At 34.4% G+C, this 26,552-nt stretch overlaps 1 protein-coding gene across 2 annotated transcripts in view; it reads right to left on the reverse strand.

The window, feature by feature from the left end:
* LOC106137451 (angiotensin-converting enzyme-like) overlaps window positions 1–22,099 on the reverse strand; it is a 140,719-nt gene extending 118,620 nt beyond the window's left edge. For both annotated transcript variants that reach the window (XM_060946171.1, XM_060946170.1), the window contains exon 1: window positions 21,852–22,099. The gene's annotated coding sequence lies outside the window, so the exon portion shown is untranslated. The remainder of the gene's footprint in view (window positions 1–21,851) is intronic.
* Between the last annotated feature and the right edge of the window lie 4,453 nt (window positions 22,100–26,552).

Consider the following 26,552-nt stretch of genomic DNA (forward strand, 5'->3'; position numbering starts at 1 on the left):
CCAGCATATGTGGCCCTTCTTAACGTGTGACTGTTTATTATAAAGCCCCGTGCCTTGAATTTATGATTTCAATTTTAATACAAGGCGCAAACATGCCATACTAACACCATGGAGACGACATGAATAAATAATTTATGTTTAAAAATAGTACGTATATTTTAAAATTATAATTGTTTTTTTTTTTTCATTTAGACGGCCTTTGTAGCTCAGCGGTAGTACGCTTGTCTGTGACATCGGAGGTCCCGGGTTCGAATCCCGGCCAGGGCATGATGAGAAAAGAACTTTTTCTGATTGGCCTGGGTCTTGGATGTTTATCTATATAAGTATTTATTATAAAATACATATAGTATCGTTGAGTTAGCATCCCGTAACACAAGTTTCGAACTTACTTCGAGGCTAACTCAATCTGTGTAATTGGTCCCGTATATATTTATTTATTTATTTTTAGGCGTTTGCTTATTACCTGTAAAATGTCTCTGAATTTTTATTCAACTAAATATGACTTTCAATTCTTAAGATTATAGCTAAGTCGAAATAAGAGATGAAGATGTGTAACTAAACTTTGAACTATATTGTACCTACTTAGCTTTAAACTACACTTTTTTTAAAACTAAGCTTGAATTCGCACGTAATACTGGTTCAACATTTATGGTAACTTAATTGTAAATGGTATGATTAATTGCTTCAAATTTGTACAGTTGCCTTTATTTATGAATTCTGTATATATGAACTGAGGTTATGTTGGCGACTGTACATGTAAAATAATATTGTGTTGAAATATCAAGTGTAACTTAATACCCGACTGCTCTTTGAGATGTTATTTCCTGTAGTTAATTCTCAATCGATCGAAGTTTTAATTTAGGTCATAACTTTTGATATTAAACGCTATCCAATACATTTTCACCGAGAAGGGTAACCAGCGGGCTAAATACCTACTAATTAGAGGTAAAGACTAAATTATGATAAGACTTAGTGATCATGCCGAAAATTTTACCATTAATAAGTCTTAAAGAGTTTTATAATTAATGTAAACTGTACCTCTTAATCTCAAAGGAGTAATAAAAGTGGCTATTCATAAAGTTGGAAGCTGGCGGACAGATTAAGTGTGAAAAGTTGAGAAAAGCCAGTTAGTTCGCCAATAAATGTGACGAAAGTTATCAAGGAGCAAAATGTTATATAAGGCAATTGAAGATCACAAACGCTAGAAATATAAAAAGGCGTGATTTTATATATGTATGTAACGCTAAAAAAAGAGGAAATTGTTATATATCGCCATTATTTTAATTTTGTAAAATATTACAATTTTGAAATAACAAATTAATCGAAATAACATGTTCATACAAAAGGTTAGGTCAATTGATCAGTTAAATACCTATTGCATGATTTCCTATCATTAATCGATATAAGGACTTTCATCACAAAATTTTAATGAGACTTAACAATGACAGTAATAATCATCTCTTTATGCGGTTATAATGTTTTTTGAGAGACATTTAGAATTATAAGGATGATAATGAATACTGTCTATTCGCTTAAAAAGAATTAATTAAAAATGCAAATAAGATTAAATGAAAGAGACTTCGGTATACGTTGTAATTAAAATCATATTTGCTTGATTTCGCTTTGCTCATAATGTATGCTTTAACACTTCACAATAACCCACACATATTCCGTTTGACATGACTTACAACTAAGCACTTAAACTATCTAGTTTAAACCAACTTAGTCGTGCAAATATCCATTACGCGCTGTAAATCCGCAAATATTTGCGCGCTCTTTAACCACGCGTAATGAACGTCTACTAACTTAACCAAGCTCGTGAATTGGACATCAGGATTGTTACACACATATCATTTTTATATCTTTATTACAATGCTGCACTTATCAAAAGATTTTGAACTGCAAAAGAAGCTTTGTACCATAAAAAATATGTTTGATTTATATGTTTAAATTTAAAAATAATTACCAGTTAAATTTGTCTAAATTTTATAGTTATGAAAATTAATTTTATAACACATAAATAAAATACATGTAATTCTGCTTTTATAGAAAGAAATCAATATTCTTGAAAAGACTGAAAAGCCGCAATTACGAGTAGGTACATACATGGCCCAATGAGGGAATTGAGATTGAAAATGTTACTTGCCAGCCCATCATCTTTAAAAATAATCACAAGTTTATATGTGAATAACCTATTTTTACTACGATTAACAGGAGTTTATTTATGTGGACGAGTACATAAATAAACTCCTGTTAATGAATAATACCATGAAAATAAGATAACTAATTATAATAATTAACGCGTCCATTCTGAAAAATACCACACGTACCTATTCAACGACAACCAGTCTAATAATATAATTTACATATTCATGAGTTTACGTAATATACTAAAACCATTGTGCGATACTAATGAGGTTACTCTTGGACGCATGTAATAGTATTTGAAGCGAACACAAAAATATGAAAATTGTGAAAATTCTATGGTATTTTCTTTTACATTTTTAAGAATTGCTTTATGTCCAAGTAGCATAGATATACTATGACGGATAATACGCACAATTTATTCAATTCGTCAATCTTTAGAATAGAATCTTTCCCATGGATGTCGTAAAAGGCGACTAAGGAAAAGGTTTCTAAACTTGTCATTCCTAGGCGATGGGCTAGCAACCTGTCACTATTTAAATCTGAATCCCATCATGAAGCCATACAGCTGAACGTGGCCTTTCAGTCTTTTCAAGACAGTTTTTTCTGTCTACCAAGCAAGGGTTATAGACGGAACTATATGTATGTATGTATACATTATGTCATAGTAGTAAATTTTAATGTTTTTAGAAAATTACAGTCGAAATTCATTTTATAAAATATTTTGATATCATACCATACATGATAACGTTTGTTGGTAAATCTCCTAAATAATGATTTTATACCAATATTTTTTAATGACGCACAGGTGTTCGCATGTTCAAACAAAACTCGAATAACTTCTAAATGTAAAATATTGACCTACTTTACCTTCGTACGACAGGACTACACATAACAAGGTACAGTTAACCACAAACATAAGAAGATAAACAACATTGTTTAATTTAAAAAATACATTTGTTGTACAATCAAGTTTTCATTTTCTTCTTTTACATTCATATAAACACGTCTATATCCCTTGCGGAGTAAACAGAGCCTACCAACTTGAAAATACTGATAGGCCACGATCAGCTGTTTGGCTTACTGATAGAATTGAGATTCATATAGAGTGAGAGGTTGCAAGCCCGTTGCCTCAAAAAAGAAACCCTAGTTTATAAGCCTATGCCTCAGTCGCCTTTTACGACATTCAATGGAAAGAGGGGGAGTGGTCCTATTCCTTTTTCACTTTCTTTTTTTACGACACTAAAGTTTCTTTAACCATACAGCAGAATCTAATGGACACTGGGACCTAAAATGTGTCATATATTCCATGAAAGGCGAAAACTAAGATATACCAAATGCGCATTGCCTGGAAATAAAGAGCATGAAAAAGTAGATCCCACTACTATTATAAAGGCGAAAGTTTGTATGGATGTTTGTTACTCTTTCACGCAAAAACTACTGAACCGATTACCATGAAATTTGGTATGTAGGTAGCTGAAGACCCAGAATAACACATAGGCTACTTTTTATCCCAGAGTTCCCGCGGGATTGATAGGGTTTCCATGCGGACGAAGTCGCGGGCGGCCTCTAGTACATATTATATTAGGAATATCAGATTAAATCGTGAGATGTTGCTTTTCTCTCTCATTGTACTTTACATGTAGTTAATTAATTAATATGCAAACACGCGTTCAATTTAAATGAACTATCAGACTTTAACCTACTTTAAGGCATTCATGAATTACAGAATTACACAAAAATTTTGAAAGACCAGACTTGTTCATATTATTCTTTTATTCAAAGCGCCTAAAGTGCCGTGTGGTATCCTGCACTTTAGAATAGAACCACTCCGTTTATCTCCCATAGATGTCGTAAAAGGGGACTAAGGGATGGGCTTATCAACATGGTATTCCTCTTGTATGCTATGGGCTAGCAACCTGTCACTATTTGAATATCAATTCCATCACAAAGTCATACAGCTAAACGTGCCTTCAGTCTTTTCAAGACTGTGGGCACTGTCTACCCTGCAAGGGATATAAACGTTACTATGTGTTATTTGTAAATTCAAAGTTTATTATGATAAGTAAATTATTAAAAAAATAACAATACAGATAAAATTTTTTACATATACATAAACTTAATAAGTTCTACACTACATATAATTTTTTAATATTGTAATCTGTAGTCTGTAGTCTCGACCAAGGTGGTCGCCTAATTTCTGTTATCTCAAATTAATAATTTTGATAACTCATGAACTTTGAAACATGTTTAAAAATAAATATTCGCTAATGGTTTAAACTATTTAAATTAATTTTTATAACTTATTTACACTATATCACGCACTCGGCTTCGGCTCTTTTTTTAGACATTCTATCATAATTTACCTCTAGACCGCTTATGGAACCCTACAAACATGCCAAACAAATATCTAGACCAGTCTTTCCCAAAGTGGGCGATAACGCCCCCTTGTGGGCGCTGCAGGTCTCAAGGGGGGCGGTAAGAGACCCAGAAAGAAAATGGGGGCGTTGTGTAGAGGCGGGGGGAGTGATTTGTTATTTTATTTAGCTGGGAGGCCTCTTAAACAACGACTTCAAGAGCTCTCGACTCACAACAACAACTTTTGTGAACATCAACTAATATGAATATATAGGTCACAATAATTAATTAAACTAATTTGAAGTTATAGTGGTTTTTAAATAGGTGAAAAATGGGGGCGCTAAAAAAATATTTATTCTCAAAGTGGGCAGTAGACAAAATAAGTTTGGGACTCTCTGACTAGACTCAGCGGTCTGGACTATGTGCGTTGATAGTCAATCAGTCAGTATCTCCTTATATATTAAGATTTACATTTGTGCCTTGTGGTTTCCGGCACCAATAGAAAAAGGATCACACCATCCTTTTAGCCTCATAAACTTGGGATTCTCCTTTTGGGCGGTGGGCTAGCAACTTGTCACTATATGTATCTAAATTTAACAAACCACGTCAGTGTTAGTTAGTTAGATATGTTGTTGGTTCTGCCTACCCCGTAAGGAACACAGACGTGATTTTATGTATCTATGTATATTAACATTTCATCAAGTTGCTTGACATATGTTTTGTATAATTTAAAAATCTTTAGCAACGAAAATATAATTTGGCAACGATCACTAAACGCCAGAATTTCCATTTTCCAACCTTCAACATGTCAGTTTGTTTTAACCTGAGAATGTCGAAAGCACCTGTGCGTTATTTCAATCCATAAAAAAACATATTTTTTATTATTTAAATTTTAGTCATTTAATCACAAATATGAATTCTCTCGTACACATTTCTATTCTAAATTTGGATAATTGTGAAGTTGACGTTGTTGAAGAAAATGCTGCAGTGCAGTTTGTTACCGCTTCTTCTGCATTGAAGCTTTGGAAGCGACAGTTTTAAGTAATATATTTGACGTCAACCAATGTTTGAAACCAAAAGAAATGTCCCATAATAATGAATAAAAGTTTTGAATTTAAATTTTAACCAATTTTTACCCGCAACTTCGCTCGCACTTATTTAGCGCCACCAACACGCGTTAATTTAGCGCCCAAAAGAATACAGATTTTTCGCAAATCCTACGGGAACTTTAGTTTTTACAGAGATAATTACATATACATAGTATGTACTATGTATATGTAATTATCTCTGTAAAAATGTGTATGTACTTACGCTTAATTTCAAGAATAACAGTTTAGTATACAACGCGTGAAGAGAAAACAAATAAACTAATAAACTAACGTTAGCATTTATAATATTAGTAAGTAAATATAGTATGGAAGTATAATAAAATAGGTGAACATAAATAACGGACAAGTTTATGTTATGATACTTAGAACTTTTTTAAGATCTTATATAAGTTTCGTCCATTATTTATTAAGTTGAGTTGTAGTTTATTACTTTATTATTAGCTGTAACTCGGTCAAAGTGTGTGCAAAGTCGGAACATGTGTTTGTTGGAATTATGGTTCAATATACATACATACACGCCGTGTGGTTCCTGGCACCAATATAAAATAAAACAGGACCACTCTCAATTCTTTCATTATGCCTACCAGTTGAACGTGGCCTCTCATTCTTTTAATACTTTTAGCTCTGTCTACCACGCAAGGTATATAGACGTGATTATATCAATTTATTTGAATGAATACATACATAAATTGTTATACATCGATCATGTCATGTCATCTTTCGGGGCAAACAGAGCCAGCAAGCAAAGCATCGGTGGTTGAGTCGGTAAGATGCCCGGTTAAAATGCGTAATGCGCATAAAGGCACAGGTTCAAATCTCACGTCGGCCATGTGCCAATGACTATTTTCGAAGTTATTTACATTTGTTCCAATACTAACCAATGCCCTTACGGTTATGGAAAACATCGTGAGGAAACCTGCACATACTGGCAACCATGAAACTATAGTCGAATCAATACGGGTTAGGTATACCTGCAAAAGTTGCGGAGGTCAGATGGGAGACGCACATCGTGTAACTGATTTGAACTACCCAATCTTGGATGGGTCACAAGGTATACTCCAGACTCCTCTCTAGAGTGGTGAGAATATAAACGAAACCAAAGCTAAGAGGAAGATCCCTTCCAGTGAAGACAGAGCTAGCAAGCAGTCTTGAAAAGAGTGAGAGGCCACGTATAGCTGTATGGCTTGAAGATGAAATTGAGATTCAAATATTGACAGGTTGTTATACTCGTAATTGAAATCAGTGTGATACATAAACCAAGCATACGAAATGTCTTTAAAGGCTCTAACATTCAGGCTTCAAAATTAATGCGAGACAGGATAAGCACAGGTTGGAGATATGGGTCTACCTTTGACAGGACTTAGTACAAAGGAAAGCTTACAGACTTCATTTACATGTATGAGGCCTGACAAGAATTAAGTTTCTACTAGTTTATCACTATGTCATTGGTAACTCGGGTAGGTAATCCCTATTGTATACAATTCGTAGGTTATCCACTTCGCAACTAATATTATTAATACAAATGAAAGCTTGTATTTTGTGTTCTTTATCACATCACAATTAAACCACTTAATCGAATTCGAAATTAGGTAAAAAAGACTTTTAACCTCGTAAATTGACATGAACGTTTTTTTTAAATAATTCCTACGTGAACGGGAATTTAGGTATCACTTTATTATCTATATCTATTCTATACTTATAATAAATCTGTAGAAGGGTCAATTCTGTACATTGAAAATATTGCAAAAATAAATAGCAGGGGGTGTTACTGGATCGATACCAAACACAAATATGTGATTAAAAAAATTTTTGTCTGTCTGTCTGTATGTTCAGGCATCACGTGAAAACTAACGGTTCGATTTTGATGAAACTTGGTATAATTATACCTTATTATCCTGGGCGTAAAATAGGATACTTTTTATCCCGAAAAAATACGAAGAAAAAAAAATCTTAATTTTTTAGTTTATCCATAGACGTTGTTCTGTAGAACCGCGAACACACGTTGCGTTACCCGCAGTGGATTTAGCCCCGTAACCTGTAGCGCCGAAAGTCGGCTTTGGCTTGAACGGTTTGCTGCACAAGCGGGCCGCTACTAATTACTATGAAAAAAATACTACATAGCTACATTAATTCCCATCAAGCTGAAAATGAGTATAATTATTTAAAACACAATCAAAAGCATTATTTCAAAATTCCCCATGATTCCGGTTTAAGGAAAAAAATTTACTCACGATCAAAGGAAAAAAATGGGAGTATCGCGATTTTCTTCAAAACGGTAAGTTTTTCAAATCGGGAAATTACCTCAGACATAAATTGTAGATCATAAAGTTATCTATAAAAAAGGTATCAATATTTTTTTTGGGAGTAACGTTTGGAATCCTTTTTATCAGGATGACATTGACACAATTGAGAAAGTGCAGAAGAAATTTATCAAAATACTTAACTATAGAAATAACGTATCAAACCTTTCATACGACGAATCTCTTCATCGTTATAAAATCTTATCTCTTCAGAGCCGCCGAACCCAATTTGGCGTAGCATTTTTTCACAAAATCATAAACAGCCTTATTGACTCCCCTACACTGCTTTCCAAAATTAACTTCCTAGCCAAAGTGAGACTTCCGCTTCGCTCCTCTCGCAAACTAAACATTTTAGTACCACCCCCGTTGCGTAGAAATTATACTCGAAACAACTTCTTTTATCGCTGCTTGGTAAATTATAATAAAAACTTCTCAGACATCGACATATTTACCTTATCACTGCAATCTACAAAAACCAATGTCTGCACTAAATTTATTAAGCAAAGCGAAAGTTAACAATCTATATTATGTTTAATAAATTTCATGATAAAAATACTATGTTTAATGGTTAATTTTTGGAAATGGGAAGGGAATAATTTTTGTATTTGATTTCTTTTCTTTTTGCATTGATTCTTTTATATTTTTGGGATAACAATGCTCTCACAACATTACTGTACTAAATCACGATTAGGATAATTAAGATCATCTGATTGATAACAAGCATGCTTTTATAATTACTACACCATAAACATAATCGGCACTGTTTGGCATACTATATTGTTTACTGTCTTTGTAATTCTATCTGTATTTTCGACTGTTTGTGCCACAATAACTGAAAAATAATAATAATAACGATGCAAAAAGTTGCAAGCGTCATAATATGCACACGTTTCCACGCCACTTCTGAGGTAGTGTACTATTAGCGCGTTTTTTTTAACATTTTTATTATTAAACTTGAAAAAGTCTGAAATATGTTAGAATAAACACGTGTTTTCACTACGCAGTGGCACTCAAGACTAACTTTCGCATTTATTATTAAAAATCAACATGCGGGAGTGTGCCCCGAAGGCTGGCAGCATTGCCAATTTGAATGGCAATGCTGATTGACTGAGCCAGATAATTTCCAGCCCTACGGTCAAGAGATACCTCAATCAGCTTTTTCGACAATTGTCGGAAAAGCTGATGGTCAGATAGGCCCCCGGTCTCAGAGTTTCTACCCCAAAAGGTTCAAAAGTACAAGTATTACCGATACCTACATATTTGCGCCTTTTGAGGTCCAAAGGCCGCCCCAATCTCCAAGGTACCAAAGTCATACCATCCGGTCTCTAGGCATCATCCCGAGCCAGACCGTTTGGTTCTAGCCGGCTGGAACATGGATGGTGGCAAGAGCACGGAGTATTATATTATTTAGGGCGGCATGGCGCCTTAAACGGCCGGCACTCCTAGGGCATGAGAGGCCGTGGTGTCCATAGCCGTCAACGGTATCCCCGGAAGGAATACTTTTATTAAAGACTAACGGTATTTCATAATGTGTTGAGCATTCTGAGATATAGCAGGTATACGACCCTAGCCACGTACAGAGAGACAGATGTTGTCTCAAAGTTTCACTGCAGTATAAATGAAGGGACTGGGTTTCATTATACTTATGTATATTTTATATTTTGAATTCAAGTTAAAGTTACCGACAGAACAATATTTTTACTTATATTACTGCTACACAGAGTATATACGAGACGTGCTTATGCATATTATGACATGTCATGGTTAAAAGAAGAATTCTTCTTTTAAGCTAACAACCTATCACTATTTGAATCTCAATTCTATCATTAAGCCAAACAGCTGTATGTGGCCTATCAGTCTTATCAAGACTGTAGATCTGTATGGATATAGACTCAGTTATATTATAAGTATATAATTGAGTCTATATATGTGTATGTATCTATGTATGCCTTTGTCGCGAAGGGTAAGTAAGTATATTTTCATTTTTCTTGATCTCCACATCACTTCTTCCAATTCTTCCACATTTGTCTAATTTATTCTCCAAAGTGTCGGTTTAAATGAGAGATTATAATGTAATTTTTAATTTCTGAGTACCATTCTGTCGCAGTCATCCTGCAATTTTCTGTACTGACATCCCATAATAATGAATAAAAATTTTGTAACTTAAAATTTTAAAGAAAACGCCAACACTAAATTTTATGAAACAAAAGTAGTATGCATGGATCATGACAATTACATACACAATACCCTTATGAGGGACAGGTAATCATGTTATGTCTATATGATGAATGAGCCAAAACCACATCGTAACCATCTATTTGAGCAGTTCTTGCTAAAACATCATGAATGTGTGTCTGTTTCACGCTAACGCGGTCATTGGCGCGGATCCCTCCAGTGATTGTGTTTATTCAAAACATGTGTACAACTCTACAAGCAAATTACTTGCTGAAGAGTTAATATTATTTTCAACAGTCGTAGTATGTGCATACTAAAGTTATGAAATTGCTATTGTCATCGGTGTTGGGTTAAAATTGACCTAGTTTTATGGTGTAGACTAGCTTTACTTCGTAAGTTCGTTCCGTGAAAATTCATACAATATAACTTAAGCTGTCAGTTAAGCTTAGCCTACAAGTAATCCGCTGGACAGATTGGTGAAATTGTGTTAAGATTAATTAGTTACGCGATATTAAACATCATGCTACCTTTTTTTAAAGCAAAACCCCGCCAAAACTTAGTTCAAAATAATGGTTTATGATATTTCAGATAAATGAAATTAATGATTATTTGTGTAACTTCATATATGATACGTAAATAAACCAAACGAAATTGGTTCAGTCTGACTGCAACTTCTCCATTGATACGTAGCAAAACTTACCTGGTAACAATAATTCTAGCAAAAATATCACGTCATTTAACTCAGAATAACGCATAGATCGATTGACAACCAATTTACAAAAGCCGGAATTTATATCCCCATCCACATTTATAGCAAAAAAAGTAACTGCCGATACACTTATATACTTACTACGTTTCGTTTCACCCTAATCTGGTAAATAAGAAGTAATCTAATCTCTGATGGTATTCGTTATACCATTAGCAAAGAGTGCTTAATCTCATTCAAAGGCTTCTATTTGAAATATGACGACGGCCAAGAATTTACTCGAACGAGGATTGGATTAAGTCAGCTTTCCGTTCTGAAGACATTAAATTAGACTCAATATCCACCACAGGCATAACTGGAAGAAGCCTTTAAAGAAACGGATGCAACAAAATTAGAATCAATCCCCAGTGGATTGATAACAAGCATGCTTTTATAATTACTACACCATAAACATAATCGGCACTGTTTGGCATACTATATTGTTTACTGTCTTTGTAATTCTATCTGTATTTTCGACTGTTTGTGCCACAATAACTGAAAAATAATAATAATAACGATGCAAAAAGTTGCAAGCGTCATAATATGCACACGTTTCCACGCCACTTCTGAGGTAGTGTACTATTAGCGCGTTTTTTTTAACATTTTTATTATTAAACTTGAAAAAGTCTGAAATATGTTAGAATAAACACGTGTTTTCACTACGCAGTGGCACTCAAGACTAACTTTCGCATTTATTATTAAAAATCAACATGCGGGAGTGTGCCCCGAAGGCTGGCAGCATTGCCAATTTGAATGGCAATGCTGATTGACTGAGCCAGATAATTTCCAGCCCTACGGTCAAGAGATACCTCAATCAGCTTTTTCGACAATTGTCGGAAAAGCTGATGGTCAGATAGGCCCCCGGTCTCAGAGTTTCTACCCCAAAAGGTTCAAAAGTACAAGTATTACCGATACCTACATATTTGCGCCTTTTGAGGTCCAAAGGCCGCCCCAATCTCCAAGGTACCAAAGTCATACCATCCGGTCTCTAGGCATCATCCCGAGCCAGACCGTTTGGTTCTAGCCGGCTGGAACATGGATGGTGGCAAGAGCACGGAGTATTATATTATTTAGGGCGGCATGGCGCCTTAAACGGCCGGCACTCCTAGGGCATGAGAGGCCGTGGTGTCCATAGCCGTCAACGGTATCCCCGGAAGGAATACTTTTATTAAAGACTAACGGTATTTCATAATGTGTTGAGCATTCTGAGATATAGCAGGTATACGACCCTAGCCACGTACAGAGAGACAGATGTTGTCTCAAAGTTTCACTGCAGTATAAATGAAGGGACTGGGTTTCATTATACTTATGTATATTTTATATTTTGAATTCAAGTTAAAGTTACCGACAGAACAATATTTTTACTTATATTACTGCTACACAGAGTATATACGAGACGTGCTTATGCATATTATGACGCTTGCAACTTCTTGCATCGTTATATCTCAGATATGGTAGCTTTATTGAAAAAAACTATTGATTCCTTTTTATAGATAACTATATGATCTACAATCTATGTTTGAGGTAAAACTTACCGTTTTGAAGAAAATCACGAAAACCCCATTATTTTACCTTTGACCTTGGGTAATTTTTTTTCCTTAAACCCGAATCATGGGGAATTTTGAAATAATGCTTTTGATTGTGTTTTAAATAATTATACTTATTTTCAGCTTGATGGGAATTATTGTAGCTTCATTCTTATTTTTTGGTCTAAATTGACCGGACTACTTACTACAGAACGCGAACTCAACAGCAGTAGCTCAATACAGGGATCTCCTTAATTATTATAAGCCTAGCCGTAATAGGGTCCAATAGATATTTATAAGATGTCATTGTCAGAGTTACTCAAAATGGAGAAATAAACCATCCACGCGAAGACCGACATCCGCGCGGACGGAGTCGCGGGGGGAAGCTAGTACTAAATATATTTCCAAGAAAATGTAGTATTATGTCATATAGTGTCGTTTGGTTCCAGGCACTAATAAAAACAAAGAATAAGACCACTCCATCTATTTCCCACGTGGCCTATCAGTCTTTTCAAGACTATTGGCTCTGTCTACCCCGCAAGGTATATAGACGTGATAATATGTATGTAGTGATATCTAGTCGTCTTAGATACATTTCTTTGCCAGTGCAAATCACGTTTATTGTGACTGACAACACGATTGCCACAGCCTGTTAGAATCAAAATCACAGCAATGAAGACACTGCAATTGGCCTAGGTGACAATTTTCTTATTTACGACGTTAGAGTTACGCAGATACCTTGTATTGTTCGTTCGAAAATTGCACTATCATGTTGACTGAATGTTGACTGCTAAGAAAAAATACATTAACCTGTGTCTAGAAAATTATTAATTCGAAGTAATTTTTAAATCTCAACTGCGTTGTTTACTTATGCGGTCTAAAGAAATACAAGGATGTAGTAATTTCCTAAACTTGCGGGATTCACCGTTTCACGCGTTTCGCGCGGCGGAGTCGTGAATCCTAATCCCAGATATGCGAAAGTTTCTGGGGATGTGTGTTTAAATGTAACTCTTTCATGCAAAAACTATAGGGATGTTCATTTAACTTTAAGTTAATTTTAAGCTTAAACATCGGAACTACATAATAAGTAATTTTTTTAGAGAGGTTTGACAAAATCACAGCAACAGTTAGTACACTCATTATTGGCTAAGTAATTACTTAGGTAACAAACAAGCGGTGACATTGAGAAACTTCTTCTTTGGAAGTAGGTTAAAATTATGGATCATTATGATCAATCAATGAGTGGAATTTTAATTTATTAAAAGTACATGAATGAATGGACTATTATAAATGCAATAGGAACATACAGGAAAATAGTTTACCGTTTATTTATTATCATTATTGGCTAGTAATTACGATTATAATATAATTTGATGATTGCATCTGTTATGCTGTAAATAAAATTAAATATTAACTTAATAATCAATTGTATTTATTGATGCAAAATGAGGATTATGAGTATATATATAAATTTATTATTTAACTATTTGACGCCCGCGACTTTTCATGCGTGGAGTTAATGAATGTATCAATATTGACTGTTATCGATAATTTTTATAGAAAATACCTCACCGCCCGCACTTTAATGGGCTACCTATATGACACAATTAAAAAAATGTCTCACCGAAAATTGTATTGATTTATTGGATGGTCGGTCGATCGATCGGTTGATCAGTTGAGTGGTTGTTTGTTTGTTTGTTCATTCGGTGGGTCGTCGGTCGGTCAGACGAACGATCGGTCAGACGGTCCATCGGTCTGTCGTTAAATCTGTTTGGACTAAACTGAGATGGTTAATAAATCTTATTAAAATAATAACTAGATGCAATAAGATATAGAAAATAAATAAATTAATAAAATAATTCAAAGATTTTTGTGCCCACATTTAATAAACCATTCTTCTTCCTCTAGGCATAATGACAATTAAAAAAAAAAAAAATTTTTTTGTATCCCTACGCAGCTGAAACAATGTAACTTATTTTGTGAAAACAAACATTCCTCGAGTTTATATTCAGTTTAACTAAGAAAACGTTTGTTAAAACAATGGTTTATTGAAGCTGCATATAATTAAGCTTTTCAACGAACTAGTTAAGCCTTGACATTATTATAGAACCGGTGTTTAATATTTTGCAATCCATTCACCATTCATTGATTAATACATCGATGTTAGGAGTGACTTATTATGACTGCGATTGTATACTTTTATAAGACGTGAGTTATGAGTTTATACCTACATAAGGTAGTACATTTTGGGATGGTTTTACTCGCGAAGAGAATTCTATGAAACAGGCATAGTGTATTAAATGAAATGAAATCGAAATAAGTCCAGAGAGAAGTTTTTGAGTTTACTCATTACAAATAAAAATATACAATGTTTTCATATAATTATTGTTTTCTGAATTGCAAATTTGTTTTACTAGTATTTTAGTTTACTCATAGCCGATAAAACTATGTAGTCATGTCTATATTCCATGCGGGGTAGCCAACAGTCACGAAAAGACTGAAAGTTCACGTTCAGCTGCATGGCCTCGTGATGGAATTGAGATTCAAAATAGTGACAGGTTGCTAACCCATCGCCTAAAAGAGGAATCCTAATTAAAGAAAACCATACCTAAGTCGACTTTAAGACATTCATGGAGAAAGATATGGAGTAATTTTATTTCAAAGTGCCAGAAACCATACGGCCGCTACCTAATTTATCACTTTATAAACAATCAGCACAGGAAATATTTCAAATCGGCCAATACTTGTCCCAGTTCAATCAGTACTTTCTTCGGGTCATGCAATCAACAATATCTCAGATGTATCCATGGAACTTGATATTTGATAGGAGGGTAGAAACTGCTTGTTTTATGACGTAATAAAACCGTTCCTACGTCCGTCAGATATCCGTAGTTATTCATCAGCCATCTTAACGTTAAAGTTCCTGTAGTTTCATCTTTGTCATAAATATAAATTTATATGGCTTACTTTTCGTTTGATTGTTAGTCAATATTTTATTAGATTACTAATTATTGCACGATATTTTGTCGGCTGTAAAACGTAAAAAGCAGACCCCCTGTATGCCCCTTTAGAGGGGTTAATATTTTTATTTACAAGATTTTAAGTGATAATTAGACGTGACATTTGTTGGCAATGTCTTTCAAGTTAGATATCGATTAGAAGTTAAAACGTTTTTAGGTACATATAATCACGACTTTATCTATATAGGTGTCTAGTCTTACTGGTTAGACACAGCCAACAGTTTGTAAATTTATGTCGGCAAGTACACTGTCATAGAGTTAAATAATTATAAATAAAAGAGCAGAATACAATATGCCCAAATTTTACGGCCGTTCAAACAGTCAGTGTGATTATTGGTGCGTATTCTCAAACTCCAATGACTAGCTTTATTTGAAACATTCAAAACATTTGTACACTGTATGGCAATACGCTAGCGTGATATTTCAAGGTATTGAATAAATAATAGTCCAGAAAAAATGTAAAATTTTATAACGGTCGAAAATTGTTCTGCGATTTTAAACGTTGAACTGGCAAAAGCTATCTGAACATATATAATGTTAATATATAGTATTAATATTGGTTATCGCATACAAAAAATAATAAGTTCTTGTTAGTAATTGAATAAACTTACAAAATGATCTCAAGTCGTGTGGCTTGTTCCACCACAATAAATTCACAATCATGTATTAAAAACATACCAGCAAAATGCGACTTTATCACTAAAAGTCTAAAAGCGATCTCTTCCAGGTAACCTGCTGATGTATTAGTTATGTATACAGAAATATATGTGTGTATATTTGTGTGTGCGGTATATGTGTGTGTACACAAACAAAACGCCAAAACCGCATCAGATGGCAATCTGTTTGAGCATATTATTCGCTAAAACGTCATGGTTCTGTTCAACGCTAACGCTGTTACTGGCGCGAATCTCTCCAATGACTGGGTTTATTTCGAAAACATTTGTGAACACAAAGTGACTTCAATCTGAAATCCTGAAATACAAATTATACAAACATGCCTTTGTCGTACAGTATGGTTCCCGGACCATTAAAAAAAAGAATAGGACCAGTCCATCTCTTTCCCATGGATGTTATGGGAAAGAGACGCTTACAAACTTGAGGTTCTTCTTTTAAGCTAACAACCTGTCACTATTTGAATTTCAATTCTATCATTAAGCCAAACAGCTGTATGTGGCCTATCAGTCGTTTCAAGTCTGTAGATCTGTATGGATATAGACTCGATTATATATATGTATCTATGTATGCCTTTGTCGCGAAGGGTAAGTAAGCAAATAAATATATATATATATATTTTCATTTTTCTTGATCTCCACATCACTTCTTTCAATTCTTCCACATTTGTCTAATTTATTCTCCAAAGTGTTGGTTGAAATAAGAGATTATAATGTATTTTTTTATTTCTGAGCAACATTCTGTCGCAATCATCCTGCACTTTTCTGCACTGACGTCCCATAATAATTAATAAAAATTTTGTACCTTAAAATTTTAAAGAAAACGCCATCACTAAATTTTATGAAACAAAAGTAGTACCTATGCATGGATCGTGACAATTACATACATAATACCCTTATGAGGGACAGGTAATCATGTTATGTCTATATAATGAATGAGCTAAAACCACATCATAATCATCTATTTGAGCAGTTCTTGCTAAAACATCATGTATGTGTGTCTGTTTCACGCTAACGCGGTTACTGGAGCGAATCCCTCCAGTGACTGGGTTTATTCAAAACATGTGTACAACTCTACAGGCAAATTACTTGCTGAAGAGTTAATATTATTTTCAACAGTCGTAGTATGTGCATACTAAAGTTATGAAATTGCTATTGTCATCGGTGTTGGGTTAAAATTGACCTAGTTTTATGATGTAGACTAGCTTTACTTCGTAAGTTCGTTCCGTGAAAATTCATACAATATAACTTAAGCTGTCAGTTAAGCTTAGCCTACAAGTAATCCGCTGGACAGATTGGTGAAATTGTGTTAAGATTAATTAGTTACGCGATACTAAAGATCATGCTACCTTTTTTAAAAGCAAAACCCCGCCAAAAGCTAGTTCAAAATAATGGTTTATGATATTTCAGATAAATAAAATTAATAATTATTTGTGTTATTTCCTATGTGATACGTAAATGAACCAAACAAAATTGGTTCACTTTGGCTTCAACTTCTCCATTGATACGTAGTGAAACTTATATGAAAACAATAATTCTAGAAGAAAATAACATCACGTTGGCTCACGATAACGCAAATATCGATTGACAACCAATTTACAAAAGCCGGAATTTATATCACCATCCACATTTATAGCAATAAAAGTAACTGCCGATACACTTATATACTTACTACGTTTCGTTTCACCCTAATCTAGTAAATAAGAAGTAATCCAATCTCTGATGGCATTCGTTACACCATTAGCTAAGAGTGCTTAATCTCATTCAAAGGTTTCTATTTGAAATATGACGACGGCCAAGAATTTACTCGAACGAGGATTGGATTAAGTCAGCTTTCCGTTCTGAAGACATTAAATTAGACTCAATATCCACCACAGACATAACTGGAAGAAAGCCTTTAAAGAAACGGATGCAACAAAATTAGAATCAATCCCCAGTGGAAAGTTATCGAACTTTGATATGGGGCATATAGGCATCCATACTTACCTCTATTATAAAATGATGAAATTTGACTGTCTGTGGCTAAAGAGATTAAAAGATTTTGCATAGTTACAACTAAGAGAAGAAAACGTTCGTAAAAAGATGATACATCAGACATTAAAAATTCACAAAATAATTTCGAATATGAACGCTTGAAAGTGGATTGAAAGTGGAATTGAAGGCACCAAGATAAAGTTGGAGTAAATCAATAAAAATATAACACACAATACTCTTAGTTGAATCCTCTTTTTACAAAGTGTTTTTGACAACTTGTTTGATCGTGTAAACGAGCATTGAAAGCATTTTTAGATTCATAAGAAAACATACTACTCTGTCAAGAAAGTAGCAGGAAAAGATCAATAATACACAAACTGTTTGTTATTCATCCAAATTTATTTTATCACCTTCAAAATATGCTCCTTTAGAAACGATACACTTACGCCAACGAATAATCCAATCATCAAAACATTTTTTAAACGCTGTTTCCGGAATTGAGGTCAGTTCTCGCCGCGAATTCTCTTTTATGTCTTCTACCGATTGAAAACGGGTGCCACGAAGTGGTAATTTGAGTTTAGGAAAAAGAAAAAAGTCGGCTGGAGCCATATCTGGTGAATATGGTGGTTGCTCGATGGTATTTGTTGAGTGTTTGGTTAAAAATTCGTTCACAATGATGGCCTTGTGCGAAGGTGCATTATCATGGTGCAAAATCCAAGAATTTTCTTTCCACAAATCTGGCCTTTTTCGTCGGATTTGCTCTCTTAAACGCCGCATAACACTCAAATAATATTCCTTATTTACCGTTTGACCTTCCGGCAAGAATTCCGAGTGCACAACACCGCGATAGTCAAAGAAAACAGTCAACATGACTTTGACTTTTGAACGACTTTGGCGTGGTTTTTTCGGTTTCGGTTCAGTTGGAAGGCGCCACTCCGAAGCTTGTTGACTAGTTTGCATGTCAAACTCGTAAACCCACGTCTCGTCACCAGTAACAATGCGTTTCATGAATGTTGGGTCGGAATTGACTCGTTCTAGCATGTCCTCAGCGACTCTCATGCGATTGAGTTTTTGAAAAAAATTCAGGTCTTTTGGGACTAGCCGAGCGGCAACATGTTTCATACCCAAATTATTAGTTAAAATGGTACGGATCGACTCGTGAGATACAGAAAGTTCGGTGGCTATCTCTCTCAAAGTTGAATGAGGATTTTCAGTCACTATTTCCTTCACTTTTGCGATGTTAACTTCAGTTGCAGACGTTGATGGCCTACCAGAGCGAGGCAAATCTTCCATCACATCTCGACCGCTTTTGAACGCTTTGTACCACTCATAAGCACGAGTTTTTGATAAAGTCGATTCACCGTAAGCCTTCTGTAACATTTTCAGTGACTCCGAACACGATATTCCATTGGCAATGCAAAATTTAAGACAAACTCTTTGTTCGATGTTTTTATCCATTATGAAATTAGCAATACACACTAGATATGATATAACTAAAAATAGCACTGTATTTAATGTAAACAACAGATGCAACTCAAACTCCGCGCCAAAATGGAAAACAGTTGTGCCAATCTAACAACAACAAAAAAAACAAAAATTTGAATTTGGAACCATAAATAAATAATCCATTCCCGATACTTTTCTGACTGAATGTATTCTACTAATATAATGCACGAATCTACTTTGAAAAATTGATTTTCAATTGAAAGTTCACTCGGTTAAAAAAAAGAAATATTATGAAAAAAACAGCGGCAGAAGACGCAATGCGATTTAAAGGGTAAAGTAAAATTAACTAAATTAGTTTTGGTGCTTTTCAAAGCTAAAAATAAAAGACTCGTCAGCCTACAAAAATTTGAAGTTCCAGTCATGAACCTCCTTATAAATGTAAATTACCCCAAAATCCCCTGGGGACGGTTGCTTATTTAATTTGTAATCCTAATTAACTTTTATTTGACTTATTATGAAAAATTTTTATTTAGGTGTCTTATTCAGATACGAAATATTTCAGGACATTTTATTTTGTTTTCGCAACATATTTTTTAGTAATCGTACTAATTTTTTTTTAATACAGGGGTTAGAACCCCTGTATTAAAAAAATTAGAATCCACGTTTTTAGAAAGAATCTAAAATACAGACTTCCTCGCTAAATGCTATTTAACTTGTCTGTATTTATTGAATCAAATAGGATGTCTAAATTAAATCAAACTGAATACTCAATATTATGACTTATGTGATATCTTGTAACTTATTTTGAAGAAAACTTTATTCCCATAATCCAAATTTTGCTAAAACAGACTAGCTTTTAATAAGCATGCTTAACTATTAAATTCAATACTCAGAGCCTGAAAACCCTGCTTACCTGACACCAACAAAGCTATTAATAATACGATTTTGAAAAAGTCTTAAACCCTAACTAAATTGTCACAAAGATATTAATCCATCAAAAGTTGCATTTTTATTAACGAAATTAATTAATAAGGATTCTATAATATGACATTACCTTAAAAGATCACACAGGTCATTAGAAATTAGAAACTAGAATTATGTTACTTACAACTCTCTTCTTTGATTAGATAGGTACCTAAATATGTGATTCTCCAGTGACTAGCTAACTCTTAAATCTACATAGAAGATAATTTGTTTTACGGGTCACTGATTTTCCATAATTGACTTGAATTAGATGCAAAAAGTTTTGTTAAGGCAGATTATTTCCTAATACCTACAAGATAGGATCAAAGTTTACATCAGATGGCAAGTATGATAGTGATATTGAAAGGAGAGTGAACGCGGGGAACATGGTGAATGGAGCTTTGCATGCCTTTATGAGCAGTCAGAAACTATCCAAAAAGGCTCGACTGGCTGTGCACAGGGGCGTGTTGGTCCCGACATTAATGTATGGGAGTGAAAGTTGGGTATGGCAAAAGAAGCATGAAAGCAGAATAAATGCAGTGGAAATGAGAGCGTTAAGGAGTATGATGGGTGTGAAATTGAGTGACAGGATAAGGAACAGCGTGATAAGGGAATGTTGTGATGTGAAAGAAGATGTAGTTACAGGAATAGAAAAGGGTATGTTAAGATGGTTCGGTCATGTGGAGAGGATGAATGAAAGCAGGTTGACTAAGCAGATATACGAGGAGAGTGTGGAGGGAAAGGTCGGAGTGGGAAGACCTAGACGAACGTATCTTGATCAAATTAAGGACGTCCTGGTAAAGGGTCAGGTCAAAAGTACCCGAAACCGCCGAGCTTGTATGAAGAGAGTTATGATTGTGGACGAAGCGAAAGAAGTATGCAGAGATCGTGGCAAGTGGAAAGAGGTAGTCTCTGCCTACCCCTCCGGGAAAGAGGCGTGATTTTATGTATGTATGTATGTATGTACCTACAAGATAAAATGAAGAAGATAAAACGCGAAGAATGTTAAAATTTCTATAGCTTATTTTTTCGTTTATTCATATTGAAATGGAAATGTGTTCAGTTTTAAATTTCAACATAATCCTTAGGACTTTTAACCTTTCAACCGCAGGTTCTCTTAAATTCCTATACCGTGTTTTTTTTTTTATAATCTTAAAATATATGATTAAAATATGACGTACCTATACAAGATTGAATATTTTGATTGGCGTATAAGTGTCACGTTGGGTTATTCATTAATAGATCCGGTTATTAGCAATCGATAAAATAGATATTGCTTATCGGCAAGAGTTAGCTTGAGCTACTTCACACAATGATAACAAGTTTAACACATCACGACGTCTGTAATCTCATTAACTCACTAAACTGGGTCAGTAAAAAACGACCTTCATACCGCCAAATGTTTTATATAATACTCACAGATCAAAATACTGGCCGGAATTAAATCCACGAGGTGTAAAAAAAACTTCACTAACTTTTTAAACACAAAAAAAAATCACAAGTCACTTGTATCAAGAAACGTCGGGTATTATACCCATAATTGTTGCACCAAACATCACTATTCGGGAATAAGTTTTTGACACTTTGACAGTTAAAAAGGCGGCAAACTCGCGAGTCGTAACATCAGCGGCGAACGACACGGCTTCTCGGTATGGCGCACGCGAGCAAACTGGATATCAGAGGGCAAAATCACGTTGTAGTATTGGAGTTTCTTTGCCAAATGCTCGTGTCCCTGCTACGTCCCTGGGAACTGTGAACTCTGAGATTAGTGTTTTAGGGTTAATTTGGAGTGGTAATTAGAATAATTCATTGCGCTAAGGCCATGAGCAAAGGTAAGGATCTTTTGATGATTCTCAGTTTAAAATTTCTAAAGAGATGACAGAAACAAAGGAGTACTTACAATTTCCATTTTATCTGGGCTTTTGTATGTTGCCCTAATGGTTTGAAAACTTAAGCTTATTATACTTTTGTATCATGTTTTTTTTGATGTCGTCATACATGATTTATATTTGATACTAATTCGAATTAGTATCAAATATAACTCTGCTTACAATTTAATATTTTATCTGCTTTCATTCTTTTTTTGTACCTACAGCATAAGTGCCACAAGTATTTGTAAACCTACATAATGTTCCATCTAGCCTTTAAAAAAAATCAAAGAGGCAAATTGTTTAGTTATGAAGCTCAAAAAATTATTAATAACAATGTACCCAGTACAAAACAGGCAATTAGGAATTCATATTTCAATAAAAAAAAAACACATTTATCTAATTAAAAAATAGACTGAAAGCCACTAAGTCTCATTTCCAACATTTTATATAAACTGAACGTTTCGTATTTTCGTTAACCCACACTTTGAAATTATACGTTAAAATTATACGTGTCATGTCTACCCAAATCTTGGCTTTTGAATTTCAGTTACGCATATCCAGTTTTTATAATAATTTACATTGATATCAAGTGTTTTATACTTCTACTATGTAAACGAGGGAAATTATTGATTGACTGACTGCTGTTTGTTTGTAATATCCTAATTGCATAGAAATTTACACAGTAACAAGAAAATAGAACAAAGTTATAAAAGAAACAAATCACTTGCAATGGCGGACTTATCCCATGAAGGGATCTCTTCCAGTCAACCGGCAAACAATAAAGGAACTAGATAATTTAGTAAAAAGCGGCAAGTCACTGTGTTTTCAGTAACAATATAATAATATTACTAACAGAAATACAGATAATAGACATATACTATAATGCTAATGCTATATGTCATATCAACGCACAGCCCAAACCGCGTTGACTTTAGAGACTTGACACTTGACAAGTAGGTGCTATATGTGGTCAAGGGGTGCAAAAAAAATTGTTTAAAATTCCCAAGATACATACATACATACATAAAATCACGCCTCTAAGAAATTTTATGAACAATAAACTCCCAAGATTCCGTTGTTTTTTTTTTTGTTTTAAGATCATTTATCTCTCTCTCATCTCTGCGTGTTCTCGGATGCACCCGCCAGAGAAGTAATTCGGGGCCCGATTGTCGGCGTCCTCAGTTTTCAGTGCATTGGATCGCATGTCATCTTTTGCGACGTCCAGCCAGGATCTCTTTGGCCTGCCAGGGCTCGGCGGAGGCGGCATGATCAGGCATAAGTTCCCTAAGTAGCCTGCCGGTTCGCGCAAGACGCATGAGCCTCTCCATCATTTTGTCTGCTATTGACATATAATTTGAATAGATCTAGTACGTGTCACTATTTCTAAAAGTCAGCATTGCTTATAAATGATACAAATAAACATGTTTACTGTTTAATCATTCAACACAACTAGGCCTTTTGGTGGGTTGGAATTATTTAATCAACATGCGTGGAAGGACTTTTAATGAGATGTAACCTTATACTCAACTTTTGATCAATTTGTTTTATTTAAACAAGAAAATCATATTAATATCCATGTGGTAACAATACAATAAACTTCTAATTAGGCCATTTATACTTTTAGTGACAGGATAAGGAACACCATCACTGGAATGGAAAAGGGAATGCATACTCATAGATGATTTGGACATTTTGAGATAATAATTGAAAACAGATTAATTAAACAAACGTATGGTATAAGGTAAGTGTGAATGAGAAAGTTGAAAAAAGGGCTTCACACACACCGGCGACATTGCTTGAAAAGATTGATGAATGTGGAGGAAGCAAAGGAAGTATGCAGGGATTGTGGCAAGCGGAATGATGTACCACTGCCTGTCTGTAAGAGGTAGGTATGTATGTAATATTAAATTTGGAAGATGTTATGACAAACATCGCCATTTTTCATTTTACAAATTTTCATTTCAATTTTACAAATATACATATTTTCATTTCAATATTACAAATATAAAACCTGAATCCTAATAAAAACATGACCTATCTCTAAGCAGTCAAACAAAACAAATTTGTTTGCAGGGAACCTGTCAGAATTGCTATAATTAATGTACTATGGATTCGGCAATGTGTTTTGTATTAAATGTACACGAGAATTTGCCGAAGGCTTAAGAGGCCTATTGTTTGAACAAACAATCTAGAACCAGTCTCAATTGCTAGAGCGAGGACAATGAACTGCCTAGCGTGACTAGAAATTGTTTTGGTTTGGGATCACTGGTCTAAAGGTTGTTGCCAATATTTGCAATTCGCACCCGCACAGATGAGTTGCCGTGTGGTTCCCGGCACCAATAGAAAAAACAAAAGGCAGCTAAAATACAAGATCCTACTTATAACTTAGTCGCCTTTTTAAGCTTGAGGACGGCATTAAGGCGCATCTTACTACGTTCTTCGCTTCGTTTAAAAACAGACTTACACAAGAATTATACAGAATTGTCTGCCTGATTGTCAATTTTTTTTTTTGATAGGAACCCTAGCATGCGGTCCAAACAAAAATATTTTTTTCTATAACGTTATTTTATAATTTAGAAATTTGCTTTATTTAAATTAGGCAGTTTTGTTATTAGTATAGTTAAGAAATTGTAATAATCACATTTGCTCAATATAATTGTATTATTTGAGCGTATATATAGGTGCTTACCTAACTTATGTATATAATAAAATGATATTATGCTCTGATGTTTACAAATTAGAAACCTACATTTCTACCTACAATAATAACCCAAGAGCATATCCAGGTTATATGTGGATCTCGGATTTTTCTCCAAAAAGATAAGAATGTGACCGGGTTTAACGCCAGGTAGATAGATAGAAGGAATACCCCTTACTGCATATAAATTATAACAAAAATAATTTATCCTAAACTTAAGCTTAGGTGATTATGATAAGGCGGCCTTATCGCATTATGCATGCAATCTCTTTCAGTCAACCACAGATTACTAGATATTTAGATACTATGTACTACTTAGTACGTACTACTTAGTAGAATACTCGTAGTATCTAAATATCTACTGCTCGTGCTTACCACTTTATCACTTCTCATATTATTATTTAAAATTAACTATTAAAAAAACACAACATTGTTTCATAAAATTTGTGAAATAACGACAGCTATTGTTTGCCCTGGAGAATGCTAATTAAAGGAAAACGCTTGTGTGGTGCCATTGTGTTGCTTTCATACATTCCCTTTCATACTACGAATAATTATTTTTTATTATGTACTCAGTTAAAATTATTAAATTGGAAAACATCAAAATAATTAACTTATGAAAAGTTGTCTGCCAGTAATTAAGTCTGGAACTGTTTAAGTATTGATACATACATACATAAAATCACGCCTCTTTCCCGGAGGGGTAGGCAGAGACTCTCTTTCCACTTGCCACGATCTCTGCATACTTCCTTCGTTTCATCCACATTCATAACTCTCTTCATGCAAGCTCGGCGATTTCGGGTTTAAGTATTGATATTTAGTTTTTTTTAAAGACAAGCAAAGAGACGTCTTTTAAATTTGGAATTATTTTTCTTATATCTCAATTCAGATAGTGTTTGGTTTAAGCAGTCGTCAGATTATCGAAATCAGACCAAACCGGTATTATTTATATGAAATAACCTAACCTAGACTTTATTATTTAACCCCGATTTCTGAAGATGTAACCGGGACCGTTAACGAGGTATACAACGCCCGTAATATAATATCTTTCCTGTGTTACAACAAATACGCAATTACCAAACCACACGAGCAATTTGATACCGCGATATAAACGAGACAACTCATATATTATACATTCATAAATTAATACGCATTAAAGCTACTGTGGAACCTCTTCGTAAGGGTTGTTAGCCTCGATACAAATTAATTGAATTTAATCTCTAAATTTTGAAGTAACTTCCTAGCTATTTTATCTCTAGTTGTCGGGGACGTCCTGGCGAAAGGTACCAAGGTTGCATAAAGAGAGTTAGGAATTTTAATGACGCGAAGAAGTATGCAGGGATAGTGGCAAGTGGAAAGAGGTAGTCTCTGCCTACCCCTCCGGGAAAGAGGCGTGATTTTATGTATGTATGTATGTGCCTTTACTACACATTTTTAATAATTACACATACGAAAGCATATGGAAGACTTAAAAGAAACAATTTAGAAATTCAGCAAATAGCTTGTAAATAAAGCATCCCGAGAGGAAAATACGTTGAACTAGACTAATTG

Source organism: Amyelois transitella, chromosome 10, assembly GCF_032362555.1.
Source record: "Amyelois transitella isolate CPQ chromosome 10, ilAmyTran1.1, whole genome shotgun sequence".
In the NCBI taxonomy this organism is placed as follows: Eukaryota; Metazoa; Arthropoda; class Insecta; order Lepidoptera; family Pyralidae; genus Amyelois; species Amyelois transitella.